Source organism: Trematomus bernacchii, unplaced genomic scaffold (assembly GCF_902827165.1).
Source record: "Trematomus bernacchii unplaced genomic scaffold, fTreBer1.1, whole genome shotgun sequence".
Taxonomy (NCBI): domain Eukaryota; kingdom Metazoa; phylum Chordata; class Actinopteri; order Perciformes; family Nototheniidae; genus Trematomus; species Trematomus bernacchii.
This window is the reverse complement of record NW_022987593.1, coordinates 16,934,233-16,949,774: the sequence shown is the minus strand read 5'-3', so window position 1 is coordinate 16,949,774 and position 15,542 is coordinate 16,934,233. Positions and strand designations below refer to the sequence as shown.

The 15,542-nt window shown below is 40.2% G+C and overlaps 1 pseudogene; it reads right to left on the bottom strand.

Moving 5' to 3' along the window:
- Positions 1-4,590: 4,590 nt before the first annotated feature.
- The window catches only part of LOC117481986, a 37,826-nt pseudogene continuing 26,874 nt past the window's right edge, over positions 4,591-15,542 (bottom strand).

The window sequence follows — 15,542 nt, the reverse complement described above, 5'->3', positions numbered from 1 at the left end:
TATATTTTGACCTAAACCAAAATATAATATTATTTTCAAAAGCTTTTTTTTGTCTGATGCTTCGATTAATTTTAAACAGACAGTTCAACAAAAGGATACCCAAAAAATGTAATTTTATCATTTAAATATTGAATTGTTCTCTCTTAGTAAGATCCCATTTTCAATAAAATGGCGGTCTTACCTTGACTTGAAGATGAAGTCCATTTGCCTATCCTTCTGGACAAACATTTCTATTACTTTTTTGTAAAGTCCTCCTTATCTTCTTGTAGTTTCAAAAGTCTATCATAAATCTAATCGATAGATTTATGATAAAAAAATTATAAAAGTAGGGTAGACATGTGGATGTTATCCGGCTGAACAAAACGTGCATTTATCTAACAGGTACGTTTCCCACAGATCTTATTTCAAGCTATTTTCTAAAATCCTACAGTATGGAGAAACCTCATTGCTTTTTTGCAGCTTACTTCCTGGTTTTAGGACGCGTCACTGCAGCTCTCTCGTCTCCTCTTCACACAGCACACTTTTCGCGGTACACGTACTTACAGCCAATCAGCTCTGAATGATGTGAGATGACGTATGGTGGGGATGGCAGCTCTGTGCCCCTCAGGACTTTTTTTTTTTTGCCACACACATTACATTGAAAAATACTCTGAGCATGCGCAGTGTAGTTTTTACAGTCACCGTTCACTTTGACAGTGAGAGGGTGGGGCATGGTCAGGTTTTGTCCCACATGGCTCAAAACGGCACTGTAGACACTAATTAGAAGAACACAGACTAAAACAGCAATGTACAGACGAATCAGATGATTAAACATGACCTTAAAATATATTTTATATCTTTTTTTATTTCTTTTTTTGCATCTCTTTGCATTTTTTGTAATCATTATGTGTAATACTTTCTGCTGACACTAGGTGGGGCTGTGCCCCACCTGCCCCTAATGACCAGTCGCCACTGATCACAGGTAAGAGCACTAACTAGCTACCATCACATGTACCTTAGTTTAACTTAAATGTATTAAACGTATAATTAAGTGATAGCAAAATATAAATAACTAATGTCATGCAAACATTAATATGTTCTTGATTCCAGTGTTGCATTTAGCACATTGCATACAAATGTTAAGGGATTTTAAGATTCTGAAGTATTATGCTAAAAACTCAACTTAGATTATTATTTATAGATTTGCTGAATAGTTTCATGTCCGCTTACCTTGGAAGCGTAAAATGTGACGGCGGTGTGCAGATGGGGAGCATGTTAGCTTAGCTTCTTAGCTTGAGCTAGCTCTGTTACTTCCAGCTCGGAGGCAGCAGGTCCCGCCTCGGCTCCGCCTCTTTGCCCTTATTTGGAGCAGGCGGGAGTTAGACTCTGACGTCACTGTCGAGCCGTTAGTGGCCGACTCCGCCTACTAAGGGCTTCTCGGCAACTCTGCAGAATCCTATGGGTGACGTCACGGACCCTACGTCCATTTATATATACAGTCTATGGTTCACACCAAAAAAATCCGGAACTAGAACTTAGTTCATGAGAACCTTTTCACCCCCTTTTCCGTCCCTGCTAGAGAGCAGGGACTTTCGTGGGAGAAAAACGTTCCCATTTCTGATTGGCTGGGTGGATTGCAAACCACGTCCCGTAAAATTCCACATTTACAGCAAATGTATACATATTCACAGTAGAAAACACATTTATCACTAGACTGGCTAAATGATACACACTAAATACATACTGAAAAATACTCTTCAATATACAACTTCAATAAGCACCAGGAATATAAAGAAATATACTTCAGACACATTTAGACATTGGGTAATAATAATAAACAATCTGCTATTGGATCTTAGAACAGCTACTGTAAACTCCCTTTGATTTTTAAAAAGTAAATGAAAGACCTTTTTAATTGTGGTAACACTTTTCATGTTTTACGGTTTCATGGTTTTGTGATCTAAGTCTTACTGGTTGTTTTTTTATAACTTGTATTTAATTATGTTCCTTACTTTGTATTTTTACCCTTTGTAATGTATATTGTCTTGCTCTGTAAAGCACTTTGGGCTGCATCGTCCATGAAAGGTGCCATATAAATAAAGTGTATTATTATTAATATTACAATTGTGCAAAATTGCTGTTGTGCAATCTGTTCTTGTTTATAGAAAATAATACTTTTTTTTCCACACAGGCTAGTGGTGGCTAACGTTACTCAAACTACAGTTAAATCTAGGTAAGCATTTCTTCTTGCAAAAATAAAAAAAGTGCATAGAAAATGGATGGATTTTACAAAAATAAGAGCGTTTTTGGATCACATGTTGGTCTAACAGTGCATTACAGTTACAGTAGCATGTTTACTGAATCATGTTCAACCCACAGCAGTTATTCAGGTGACACTCACTTATTTATCCGACTTGCACCGAGTTTGCTTCAGGGTAATGACATGTTGAATTCCTGGTGCTTCAAATCAAGAATTAATAAGTTTATTCCGGATTTTTAACCATTAAGGTAGGGTAGGCAAATTTGAGAACCGGCTCGAGATCGCTAGAATTTGAAAATACACAACCGGAGAAAATCTGCCACTTCCTTATAGAGCCCCTCCTCCAACACACACGAACGCGCACATGACCAATGAGGGCACGAGATAAGTTTGTGCACAGATGGAAGGCTGACAGGCAGGTAGGCCATCCAGTTATTTTAGCCGGGCCGGCTCAGATGATTGGTCGTGCTTTTTACAGTACTACGGCTTCCACAGATGACATTTTTTTATGGATTTTTTGTCAAAGCACTTCAGATATTCATTGCTATCTGGATGTTAAGAGCATTCCATGGAATATAACAAAAAGTGTATCTCGAGCCGGTTTCTCAAACTTACCCTACCTTTAAGTGCTTTAATAGAGAGCTATTGCCACTCACGCATGCGCAGTTCGTACGTGCTCGGCTGAAGTCTTTGCGGTGTGTTCCAGTGCGACACATGGCCAAGACGCAGGAGAACTCGCCGATGCAACTGTCGGTGTCGGCGAGTTCTCTGGTGACGGCCTGGTGTGTCTGGGCCTAGAGCACGTACGAACTGCGCATGCGTGAGTGGCAATAACTCTCCTTACCAGCCGGCGGCGGTAGTGTGTATTCGTCATTCAAAATAGGCAACAACCGGAAGACAGAGAAGAAGAACAGACTGTGATATAAACAAACAACAAATAGCGTGTGCGTTCCATTTTCACTCTCGTCCATCGAAAACATGTTTTAGAATATAAAAATACATGAATGATGAAATGAGCACATAAAGTGCAGACATACTATAAAATCACAGTTAATAGACCTGCATCTGATGATCGCAGTGTTCTGGCGGGTGTGTAGTTTATTGAGTCAGCAATGTAGTAATGTATGTAATGTAATAATGGCCACTTCTTGCTAAATTTACATTTCCATGTGATGCTTTTATCCGAGGCGACTCACAATAGGTAAATGAACAGCAGTAGACAGTATCTCATTTACTTAGACACTGTACTTAAGGACAATGTTGAGGTACTTGAGACTAATCCTGCAACTTTATACTGACAAATAAACCGATGAGATGAAAAACCGGATTTGACCAAACAAATCACGGAGCTCTCAGCAGAGGACAGCCGGGGACGCTCCCGCCTGTGGAGGAAACTTCTGTGTAGTAATGCATGGAGTCACCGACTCAGGAAGGAGACACGGTGAGAGTTGGAGCTTTGATGTCAAACACTGATGGGTTTATTCAGAGTATTCGGCCGGAGGATTCACATCACAAATCAAAGAGTCAGAGGTTCTGACCACACGGTAGAGTTGCCACGTCAATTCTGAAGAACCTCTCTCTATGCTAGACCTTTTAACAGGTTCACAGAGAGAAATCAACATCTCTGAAGGAGTAGACTAAACACTGAGTCACCTGCGTCCGACGCTCATGGCCTCAAGGATTTCACATCCTAGAGCCCACAAACACCGATAAAGAAGTGCTTCAGTGTTCCCACAACAATTACCCTTCGTGCCAGTCAAGTTGACCGGTCACACACTGGTGACAACAACACATATGGCACCAAGGCCTTTCCTTAAAGGAGATAACACGTCACAGAGCAAAAGGTTAGATATCTAGAAGAATTATTCCTTAACACCGCCGATATCAGAGATGTCCCTGCTATGTGTGGGAGGTAAGAGAGGACATTTAGGGCTATGTTTGATGTCTTTTAAGTATCACCTGCTGGGGTTTAGCTGCTGTCCTGTGCCTTTTTAAATCGTTTGTTGACATCCCTCACTTCCGTTTCGCTTCTCATTTGCTATCTGAACAGCTGATCAGAGTGGTTTCTTGGCCCGATAGCTTGTGTCCGACACACGGCCGATTCAACATGTCGACCGTGAAAGGCCAAATAAGGCGTGTCACGGCCGAGGGTTCGGGACACACCAAATTGACTTTGGGCGACAGGGCACGCTTCATCGCCAGACAACCGAAGACGGCCGATATCGGCCTGGTGTGTCTGGGCCAAAGCATACTCATCTTTTATGGCGTTTTGTATGTAGAGAATTCTGCATGTAAAGATTGTTCAAGTCCACAACATATGTGCAGAAACACAAATATACAGTTGTTATACTTTTATTTTTCTCCAAAACAAATTGGTGCAACATTCATGCCCAACACATAGTTACAGTTGTGTAAACAAAAAGTATGTCTCTGCCAAATACAGTAAATGGAAAGGAAAACTTTGAGGAAAATACATTTTTTCAGTTGCTAACACACAAAAATCTCACGTTAAGCGTAATTATTTAAACTCACACTCAAAGAGCAAAACCTGAGCTCAAATCTCCAAAACTCTAAACACATGTTCAGCTCTGCACCCAATTTGCAATTCACGTGTCACTTTTGCAAAACACTGCACACAGTTCTCTAAGTAAGCCAAAGACATCTGACATATTCACTTGTTTGCCTTTTTCAAAACACTGCCATTAAAAATGCTTCACACATGAACCAATCAACAAATACACATGCCAAGTGACCATAAACACCAAACTGCTTTATTGTTGACTCGTCGATCAGGATGTAAGCACTAGAAAAAGGCTTCATGTAAGAAATGTATAAAAACAACAACATCTTGTTACTTCACTAATCTAGGCCTATGTGTGTTTGCTGTACGCTTGTATGGGATGTTTTTGTAGAGTGTCCGAGTGTTTAGAAAAGCTACAATTATTACATTGAAAATGTGGATTTACATTACCTGGCAAAAAGAGAAGGAAGACAACAAATCCACTAGCTGATAAAGTCATAGCTGCTTCTGTGTGGCTTCTTCAATAAAGAAAATTGATGTACACAAGAAAACCCTTCTATATTAAAAGAAAGGGAGTTCTCACGAACCTTAACGTCCCTCTGGGGGCTTGAAGGTAGAAAGGAGACAGAAAGCAGGGGGTTTAAAACACCACTTCCTTCCTCTTCACATTATTGCTTTACATGGTTTGATGCTTCGCAGAGAGAGACCAGTTTGTGGTAAACAGACCACCTCTCCTCACTGACAAGAGAAGACACATCCTAATGTCTTCCTTTATTATAAAAGCAGCCAAAATGCAAGATCTAAAACCATGTTCAGTGAATGAATATCAACAATGCAAATTACACAAACTACTAATGCAAATTAACATCACTTGATATTATAATGAAACTGCCTGGACTCCATGACTTGAAGAATGCATGCATTAATAATGTGTACAGAAAGTCACATCACAACATTTTGTCATTGAGGTATAGCTTGGGTTTTACATTTTATAATATTCATTCAAGCCAAACTTAAACCAAACTACAACATGCAGCACAAACTGAAGGTTAGCTATCAGTATGTCTGTCTGTGAAGAGCAGGACTGTTGCTCACACACTTCTCTCACTCACTCACACACTTCACTCACTCACACACTTCTCTCACTCACACACTTCTCTCACTCACTCACACACTTCTCTCTCTCAGTGTGACAGTCTGCCTTCACTGTGTTCTTTATACCTTCTGATGTATCCTCACAAACAGCACTTTTATCACTGCAGCTAGTTTTGTTTTATATTGTTGTATTATTGACAGATGCAATTATTCTATTTTGAAATGACAGATTAGTGACACTAATGCTATCATTAGCATTAGTGTGGACAAGAGTTATGGCAATTTCAACTTTTATTTATTAACTCAAACCAATACAGAACAGAACGAGAAAAAGTAGAAATATAAAATATTTCGGTAAAATAAAAAATATCGGTAAAATAAGAACAAGCCCGGGTAGCTGCTCTCAGGAGGGAGTCCAGGAGAAACGAGAGAAGGAAAGTAGCCTTCGCTCAGAATCTGTGTTACCTTCAAGGACAAGGGGAAATAGTTTAAGGTAACAAAACACAGGACTAGACCTCAACTGACACACACACTCCACAAGGTTTTGCTTCAGCTCGAGCCGAGCTCTTCGTAAAGATACGGGTCCAGCTCTCGGAGAGCATTGATCAGAACCCTGCTGGCTGCAGCTCCTTTATTTTGCACCGCGTCCACCACCTCTCGTGCTCCGTCATTATGGGGTTTGGTTCTGGCCGACGTCATTTCAGAATCACTGATCACTCCAGACTCAAAGAGTTTATCCAGAAGGTCCTTCAGGAGTGGTGGAGTCACTCTTCTAATAAACTGAGTCCGAACTGAGTGCAGCCACTGGTCTGCTGGGACTCTGGCTGGGACTCTGCTCTCTGCTGGGACTCTGCTCTCTGCTGGGACTCTGCTCCATGCTGGGTCTCTGCTCTCTGCTGGGACTCTGCTCCATGCTGGGACTCTGCTCTCTGCTGGGACTCTGCTCTCTGCTGGGACTCTGCTCTCTGCTGGGACTCTGCTCTCTGCTGGGACTCTGCTCCTTGCTGGGACTCTGCTCTCTGCTGGGACATTTCTCTGGGACAATTCATGCCTTGGATCTGGTAGATAAACAGGGAAAATACTTTTGTTGAATAACCAACAATCACATTAAACCGATCTGTTAAAAATTAAAGTAACTCGGCATTCCCAGGGGTGGATTTCTGTTCACTTAAAGTTATAATATGTAACATTTCCTCATTAAAATGTCTGAAAACGACTACGCCTATGTTATTCATGTTTTGTTGGGTTGTGTACGTACATTATCCCAAATGGTTCAGAGAGATGTGTAATTTTAATCAAGGTAACAGTACGTCTCATCACGGTCTCCTGTAATGGGGGCGTATCCACTTAACCATGAGAAGCTGAAGACTACAACTCCCATGATGCCACGCTGTTTCACCACCACACCACACTAGTTTTTACTATGGTTTTAGAATATAATAGGTTGTGTGTTTAATGTCGTAATGATGCGCTGCCATGGAGCCTTAATAGAGATTGCTATGAGATGGAGCTTTAGAGTTATCCAGTCTATCACTGGGTCTGAGCTCAGAGTCTTTACCTTCCAGTGACGCGCGACAATACCAGACTTCATTTCCACCTTGGTCCTTGACCTTCAAAACCACTCTCTCTGTTCTCGTCGTCAGGGAAACTTGAAATGTTGGATGGTAGTTTGGTCCAAACCTGGAATCAAATGTTTTACTCTGAAAACCAGAAGCAGAAGTTAAAAGTGTATCTGTTTCTTTCCTGATTGTGATATCACATGCAGATAAATGTGTGTTAATGACCATTGTGTTCCTTTAGAGGAGTATCAGTGACTCACCTCAGGCTGAATGTAGAAGCCCTCAGGTTCACAGTGCACACTGTAACTGTGATGAATGTCCAGCTCACAGTCGGAGGAGTTTGTGATGTGCACAGCACGTTTGTGTTTGTCAGCAACCTTCAGTAAGAGGGTGACTTTAGTTATTCTCAGATAGTGAAGGATACTTTATTTAAAGATCACATTAAACAACAACAAACGTTGACAGACCTGCTCCAAAGATTGATGAGATATACAATCAATGACAACATAATTATAAGTATATATTGCCTTTGTAAAGCAATATTCTAAATATATTATTTTAATTGTTGGATATAAGCTATTGAAGAAGCTATTCCTTTGGCACAGGGCTCACTTCAGTGTCTGTTTGAGACACACCAGGATTTCAGCTAACTTTGTTGTAATTGTCATTACTAGAGGCTCTGAGGGACGGGCATTTCTAAAAAAGCTATTGGCAGTGATTCATCTCAGCAGGTCTTTCAGTTCTGTGTGATGTGTTCAACATTTATGCCATCAGTTTCCGCAGACAGAAAGACATGCTGAGAGAGAATCATACAAAACCACAAAGAGCGATCTGAAGATTTACAGTTCAGATAGATCTTATTCTTCTCCTAGCACGAGAAGGTTTGAGAAGAAGAGCAGTGTGTGTGGAAACAGCTTTTAAACCAGTGTTTAGTCTGATGGTGAGCATGTAAAGAGGCTGACTTTACCTCCTCCACATGGACGTTGTTCTGCAGCAGATGTACATCCAGTATTTGCTCCTCTCCGGACGGGGTTCGTAGAAACACCAGAATTTGGCCCTTTATCCGCCTCTTTAGAAGCCTTTTCAATGTATCGATGATAAGGCCAAAGAGAGAGAGGTGAGGCACCTTCACCACCACGTGAGTGCGTGTGACCTCCAGCGGCTCCAAGATGCTCCGGCCTTCATCAGTGATGTGGACGACAGACAACAGGCCGTCCAGGAGCAGCGCTGTGGAGCAAAGAGCTGGTCACCTGTTGCATTGCTGCTGAAACAGCTTCATCGTATTCAATGTCACACCACTTTAGCTCAGAGCTAATGTTCATCTAATGTCATTCACTTTGGAGCCTCACTAGGATGTACCAGTTTATATCCTTCACCTTTTATTTTAATGTTTAATTATTGATCTGTCCCCCTGTGATCTTTCTGGATGGGAGAATTTATGGTTATGCATAAACGTTATTAATTATTTTTGTATTTATAAGAACGCTGAAATGTTTGTCAGAAAAGCTTGACTGTGTCCGGTCTCATGTCCGAGTGATTCTCTAGATGTGTGAAGAGTGTTCTAAAGCTTTTAGGGCGTAACAAAGTTCTGTTGTTTTGTTTTGTACATGGTTCAGCCAGACTGACAATGTAAAGAGCAGAGAGAGCAACATATGAATAACAAAGCAAGAATTAATCAAACTGCTAGCTTAGCATCCCAACAGTAACAGAGAGTTAGCGTTGAGTTAGCACTGTTAGCAGCTGAGTGTGCTGTGGACTGACAAATCCCAGTTTAAATCTCTTTAATATTACAGTGAAGAGACTGCAGAGGGCCCAAAGAAAATCTAACTTTAGAGCTGCATTGCATCGTCTGCTTCAATAATGATCAATAATGTCATGCAACCAGTGGCGACTGGTCATTAGGGGCAGGTGGGGCACAGCCCCACCTAGTGTCAGCAGAAAGTATTACAAATAATGATTACAAAAAATGCAAAAAAAAAATAAACAAATATATAAAATATATTTTAAGATCATGTTTAATCATCTGATTCGTCTGTACATTGCCGTTTTAGTCTGTGTTCTTCTAATTAGTGTGTCTACAGTCACAGTGTGTGCCTATTGAGCTGTTTAGAGCCATGTGGGACAAAACCTGATCATGCCCCTCCCTCTCGCTGTGAAGTGAACGGTGACTGTAAAAACTACACTGCGCATGCTCAGAGTATTTTCCTATTTAATGTGTGTGGCAAAAAAATAATGACCATAGGGGCACTGAGCTGCCATCCCCACCATACGTCATCTCACATCATTCAGAGCTGATTGGCTGTAAGTACGTGTGCCGCGAAAAGTGTGGTGTGTGAAGAGGAGACGAGAGAGCTGCAGTGACGCGTCCTAAAACCAGGAAGTAAGCTGCGCATGGCTTCCCTCGACAAAAAAGCAATGAGGTTTCTCCATAGGATTTTAGAAAATAGCTCGAAATAAGATCTGTGGGAAACGTACCTGTTAGATAAATGCACGTTTTGTTCAGCCGGATAACATCCACATGTCTACCCTACTTTTATAATTTTTTTATCATAAATCTATCGATTAGATTTATGATAGACTTTTGAAACTACAAGAAGATAAGGAGGACTTTTACAAAAAAGTTATAGAAATTTTTGTCCAGAAGGATAGGCAAATGGACTTCATCTTCAAGTCAAGGTAAGACCGCAATTTTATTGAAAATGGGATCTTACTAAGAGAGAACAATTCAATATTTAAATGATAAAATTACATTTTTTGGGTATCCTTTTGTTGAACTGTCTGTTTAAAATTAATCGAAGCATCAGACAAAAAAAGCTTTTGAAAATAATATTATATTTTGGTTTAGGTCAAAATATAATATTTGTAAACCTGAAGAGTCAGTGCCAGTGCCTCACCAGCCATGAACCTCACTGCACGTCACTGCAGAAGCTTATATATAGACATCTAAGTTTTTTGTGCCCCACCACTTTTGTACATATAAAAACACCACTGCATGCAACACATCGATAAAATTGACGTTTTCATAATGACATTTTTCTTCTTTTGGGGACAAAACTATTTGAATGTAAAGAATACAATTGGTGTCTGAATTATACTAGTTTAATAAAGCTGCTTCATAACCTTTGAACGATATTGGATATAAAAAGGTGCCACATAAACATTATACAAGTGTATATGTGTTAACACTGCAGATGTATTTACCATCCTCTGTCTCACTGTGTGGCAGGTGGAGCTGGCAGACGGCAGCTTCATCAGAACTCTTCACGTCGAACAGCGGCCCTGCTGCCTTCTTGCCAGCTGATTGGAGGAGGCTCTCATCCCAAGGGACCGTCCTGTACAGAAGCTCTGCCTCCTGAGCCATGACGAACACCAGGCCAGTCGAAGCACACTGGAACTCACCTGGACCAGGACACCTGAAGCTGTAGACACACAGGGGACAAGTTACTACAACAAGCCTTCACGGGCCTGTGTTTTGACTGACAGGTGTTCAATCCAGCTGGAGTCTGACCTGGATGGGGGTTTGTTGAAAGATCTGAAACACCTGATGATTACAGGAACATCACTGAAGATGTGTCCACATGCATCAGTATGTGTGTGCATATGTGCAAAAACAAAACAATCCTATACACAGAAACATTATTTTATTTATGTCTGTTAGAAAGCGATGGATGCAATACCTCATGGTGAAAGACATGAAATTAAACACAATAAAATAAATATATATTTTGAATGTGTTTAAAATAATGTTCGGTTATGTTATAGCATTACCTGTATGAAGATCCAGTTGTGTGTTCAGGTGAGAAGGATTCAGGAGCCTGGAACAAACAAAGTTATTTATTTTGTATTTGAAAAATGCTAATTAGTCATGATCATCTGAGGTCATTGTCAATTTCAAACAGTCAAAACACAGTATTACCAGCCAATCGCAGTATTACCAGCCAATCACAGAACACGAGTACCAGCCAATCACAGCACAGTATTACCAGCCAATCACAGCACAGTATTACCAGCCAATCACAGAACAGAAGTACCAGCCAGTGGGAATATTTCCCATTTCGTCGGGGATCCAGATATTTTAAATGACATCGTCATATACATTTATTGAATCAACTTGGTGATATGTAATCCTCTTGGGCACACCTCCCATTAAAAAAAAGAAGAAACAAATTAAATAGAAATATTCATAACTCATAATCAAATACCTGAATCATTTCGATCAATTGAGAGCGTTATAGCGTTTAACTTGACAGCCCTAACAATTATATTTTAATTCAGTGGTGGAATAAATACACTTCACTCATTACAACTGCTCCTCTCTCACCTTTCTGTCCATCTTCACTTCCTGTTCCACATTGGAGTCACCTGATGGAAAGAAGAGGTGACAGAGAAAAATAATAACTAGAAAATTCAGAGACATTTTGACTGTGTGACTGAGACTTGTGTGCGCGTCCCGATGCTAACATTACCCCCGCTGAGAAAGTATTAATAGCATTAGTTGAATTGTTAAGTACAACAAAGAATATCCATACATTTTATCTTACTTTTAGCTGACTATTTTAACTGTTTATCTATTACATTTTTGGATTATTGTACCACATTCCTGCATCGTTTCTGAACATCTTTAGATTACCACTGGATTTAGTTAACAACCGACAGGTGTGTTCAGAGATCAAAGCTCATTCCGGACGTTTTGATGTGTTTCTGATGTGTTTCGTTTCAAAACTGCCGGACAAGTAGCATGACAACATTTGTGGCGAAAGAAGGAGAATAAGATGAGATAAGTATGTCGAATACTATACTGTGTGTGGCTTAAATTAAATTAAAATATATTGTTGTTGTACTACAAAGACTATTTAAGATCAGATTTAATGTACAATAGCTTGATGAATGGAGGATATGGTTTCAGTACTCACAGGTCTTCTGGATCTTGGCTCTGATCGTCTCGTTATTGATCCTGTAGGGATGAACACAATCCAAAAGTTTTAGATCCAGTTTAAAATAAGTGTTTGTTCTTTGAGTCAGAGTCCTGACTGATCTAATGCTTTACATCCCATGATATCTTCTCTGCAAACACTACGCCTGACTGCCACAGCTTTCTGCTGCATTACAGGAAGTAACCAGTCATTAGTCTAGAAACTAAAAACAACACATAAAAAAACAGACTACCTTTTCCACTCTTCTGTAAAATATGTCTGTTAGAGAGTTGATTCCTTATTAAAGTTTGGCTTTGCATCTTCAGCTGGCCTTCTATTGTTTATGGAAGAATGAGAGAGCCTGCAATCAGTGGGAAACATCACTGATCTGTTGTGATTCCCCAGTGAGAGAAACACCTCCCTGTGTTTAATACAATACTGCTGAACCAGCAGAGACTGAGTCGACCCCTTACTGACCTGAGAGTCTCCAGTCTGCAGTCTGGACTCTCCAGAAGATCTCTCAGCAGCTTCACTCCTGAATCCTGCAGATCGTTGCCACTCAGGTCCAGATCTCTCAGATGGATGTTGGACTTCAGAGCTGAGGCCAGAGAAGCACAGCTACTCTCTGATAACCCGCAGCGCGTCAGTCTGAATACAGAAAACATGATGGAGGATAAAAATCAATTTATAATCCAATCAGATGTGTTACTCAATATGAATGAAAACAAAAACAATTAGGGATGCACCGATGCAACATTTCTTGGCTGATGCCGATGTTAAGAATAATAATTTGGCCGATGCCGATGTTTTAATGTAATTTATTTTTGTTATTTCACTTTCTGCCAGGAAAAACTAATAATATTTCTCGCAAAATGGTTTCAGTTTCAAAGGCTGAGCAAGTTCGTTATTATAACATCATAGTACGCTGTTTAGAAAGTACGCAGCTTGCCCGGTGTAAAGGGAAATTAATTTGGTGAGCCTTAATCTTAATTCTCTTTAGGTCTATGCATGTGACCACTCATGATTATGTAAGTGTAGTGTTCCAGTAATGTACAGAGGGACAGCGACCTTTGGTTTGTATGTTCTAACGTGGGACTCCAAGGGTAGGGGTCCAGCTTATGGCTACATGTACTTCAACAGCAGTGACTGCCTATGGAACTCGGATGCATAAAAGCCAGCTCGACAGAAGGGGATTTGGTCAGACTTCCCCAGGCCTACGCAGCAGGAGGAACTCTGTCCCTGTACAGCTGAACAGTATACCACTGCTCTGTTAGTGTTAAATCATTGTTGTTATTCCTTTTGTAATAAATGTTCAAGAATTGAGAGAAGTCTGAATGCTGTTCATTTCTCACCAGGAATTACATTAATTTCCACCACACAGATCACCTGCAGCTCTGCCCGCTGTGAGGGGACCGGTGAGCGGAGCAAAACACATGTTTAGAGTTAGACCTATCACATTTAGCTATTTTATCTACCTCTGAATCTACCTAAACTAGTTATAAATATATGTATTCTTCATAGGATAACTCATTACTGGATCAGCGAGCTGCACGAGACGGATATGGACCAGCTGTCAGAAGAGAGAGAGAGGGAGAGAGAGAAAGAGGGGGAGAGGAAAAGAGAGCACTCCGTTTATTATACCCGTGTCAACGGAACACTTTTTGCAAACCGCAAATCTCTGGGTGAAACAGTGAAACAGTGAAACAGTGAAACAGTGAAATAGTCCCACACTGCCGACATGTTGTATTTTTGTTTTCTTTAGTTAATGTTTTTTTTTATATAAACGAACTACGGGTGCCGCAGATATTATGACTGAACGCGAGAAAAAAGAACAAAAGCATCAGCGACTGCCATCGGTGAATGTCACCTCATTTGCCGATGTGCTGATGGCAGTAAATAGGGCGAACGTCGGCCGATGCCGATGTCTGGCTGATGTATCGGTGTATCCCAAAAAAAAAAAAAAAAGTAAACGTTATCATGTAAAACTAACATTACTTCAGATGACCTTTATTCAGACATTATCTTTTACTAAATATTATAAACAGATTTGCTTTTTACAACTAACATGTATTACAGTTCCTTCAAGAATCAGTCAACATTTGTCTGCAGTTCTTCATTTAGTACCTAAAAAGGAAAATATGAATAAAAGAACATTTACAACTTAATGGATGTAATATATTTATGTACAAGAATCAGGTTCAGTTACAAACTGAACATATGAGATCTCACGCAGTAACAGAGAGTCAGTGAACAGACCTGAGAGTCTTCAGTCTGCAGTGTGGACTCTTCAGAAGATCTCTCAGCAGCTTCACTCCTGAATCCTTCAGAGCGTTGCCACTCAGGTCCAGATCTCTCAGATGGGAGGGGTTGGACGTCAGAGCTGAGATCAGAGCAGCGCAGCTGATCTCTGACAACTTGCAGTTCCACAGACTGAATAAAGAAAACATGATGTTTAACAGGGTTTTAATGTCAGAGATGATGCAGAAACAATCCATTGATAATCTGGGACTTTCACTTTTATCAGATCTTTAACAACTCCTTCATCTCCCTCACAGCTCATCAGTACTGACAGCATCTCCACGTGAGTCTGTGGAAGCTCAAACACTCTGCCTCACACATTCACCTTCTCTTTGTTATTCTGCTGAATATTCAGTCATTAGCAAAAATGGAGAAAATAACAATTAAAATGTATTTGTTCAAATTCAGAAAAATCATAAATACAAGTATGAACTGACCCGAGAGCCTCCAGTCTGCAGTTTGGACTCTTTAGTCCAGAACTCAGCAGCTCCACTCCTGAATCCTCCATCTTGTTGTTGTGACTCAGGTCCAGATCTCTCAGGTGTGAGGGGTCAGACTTCAGAGCCGAGGCCACCACTTCACATTCAGTCGTTGAGATTGTACAGCCATAAAGTCTATAATAACACATATATTTCAACATGTGTTAAAAAAAAGAGGAGACATTATAATGACCTCAAGCATTTGATGAAAACATATTTGAGTTATGTTCTGATGAGATTTGCTGTCAGTCCATTTTATATAATAATATTATATATAATAATATATTACACAAAAAAATAGAGTTGAATGTGTGTGATGTCAGTGTGATCTGATCGCATGTCTGTGCTCCTGCTGTCAGCGACTGCTACCAAAAGAAATAGAAATTAAACAAATCACTTGATAATATTAGAGAGGTATATATTTAAATGTTAATTAAT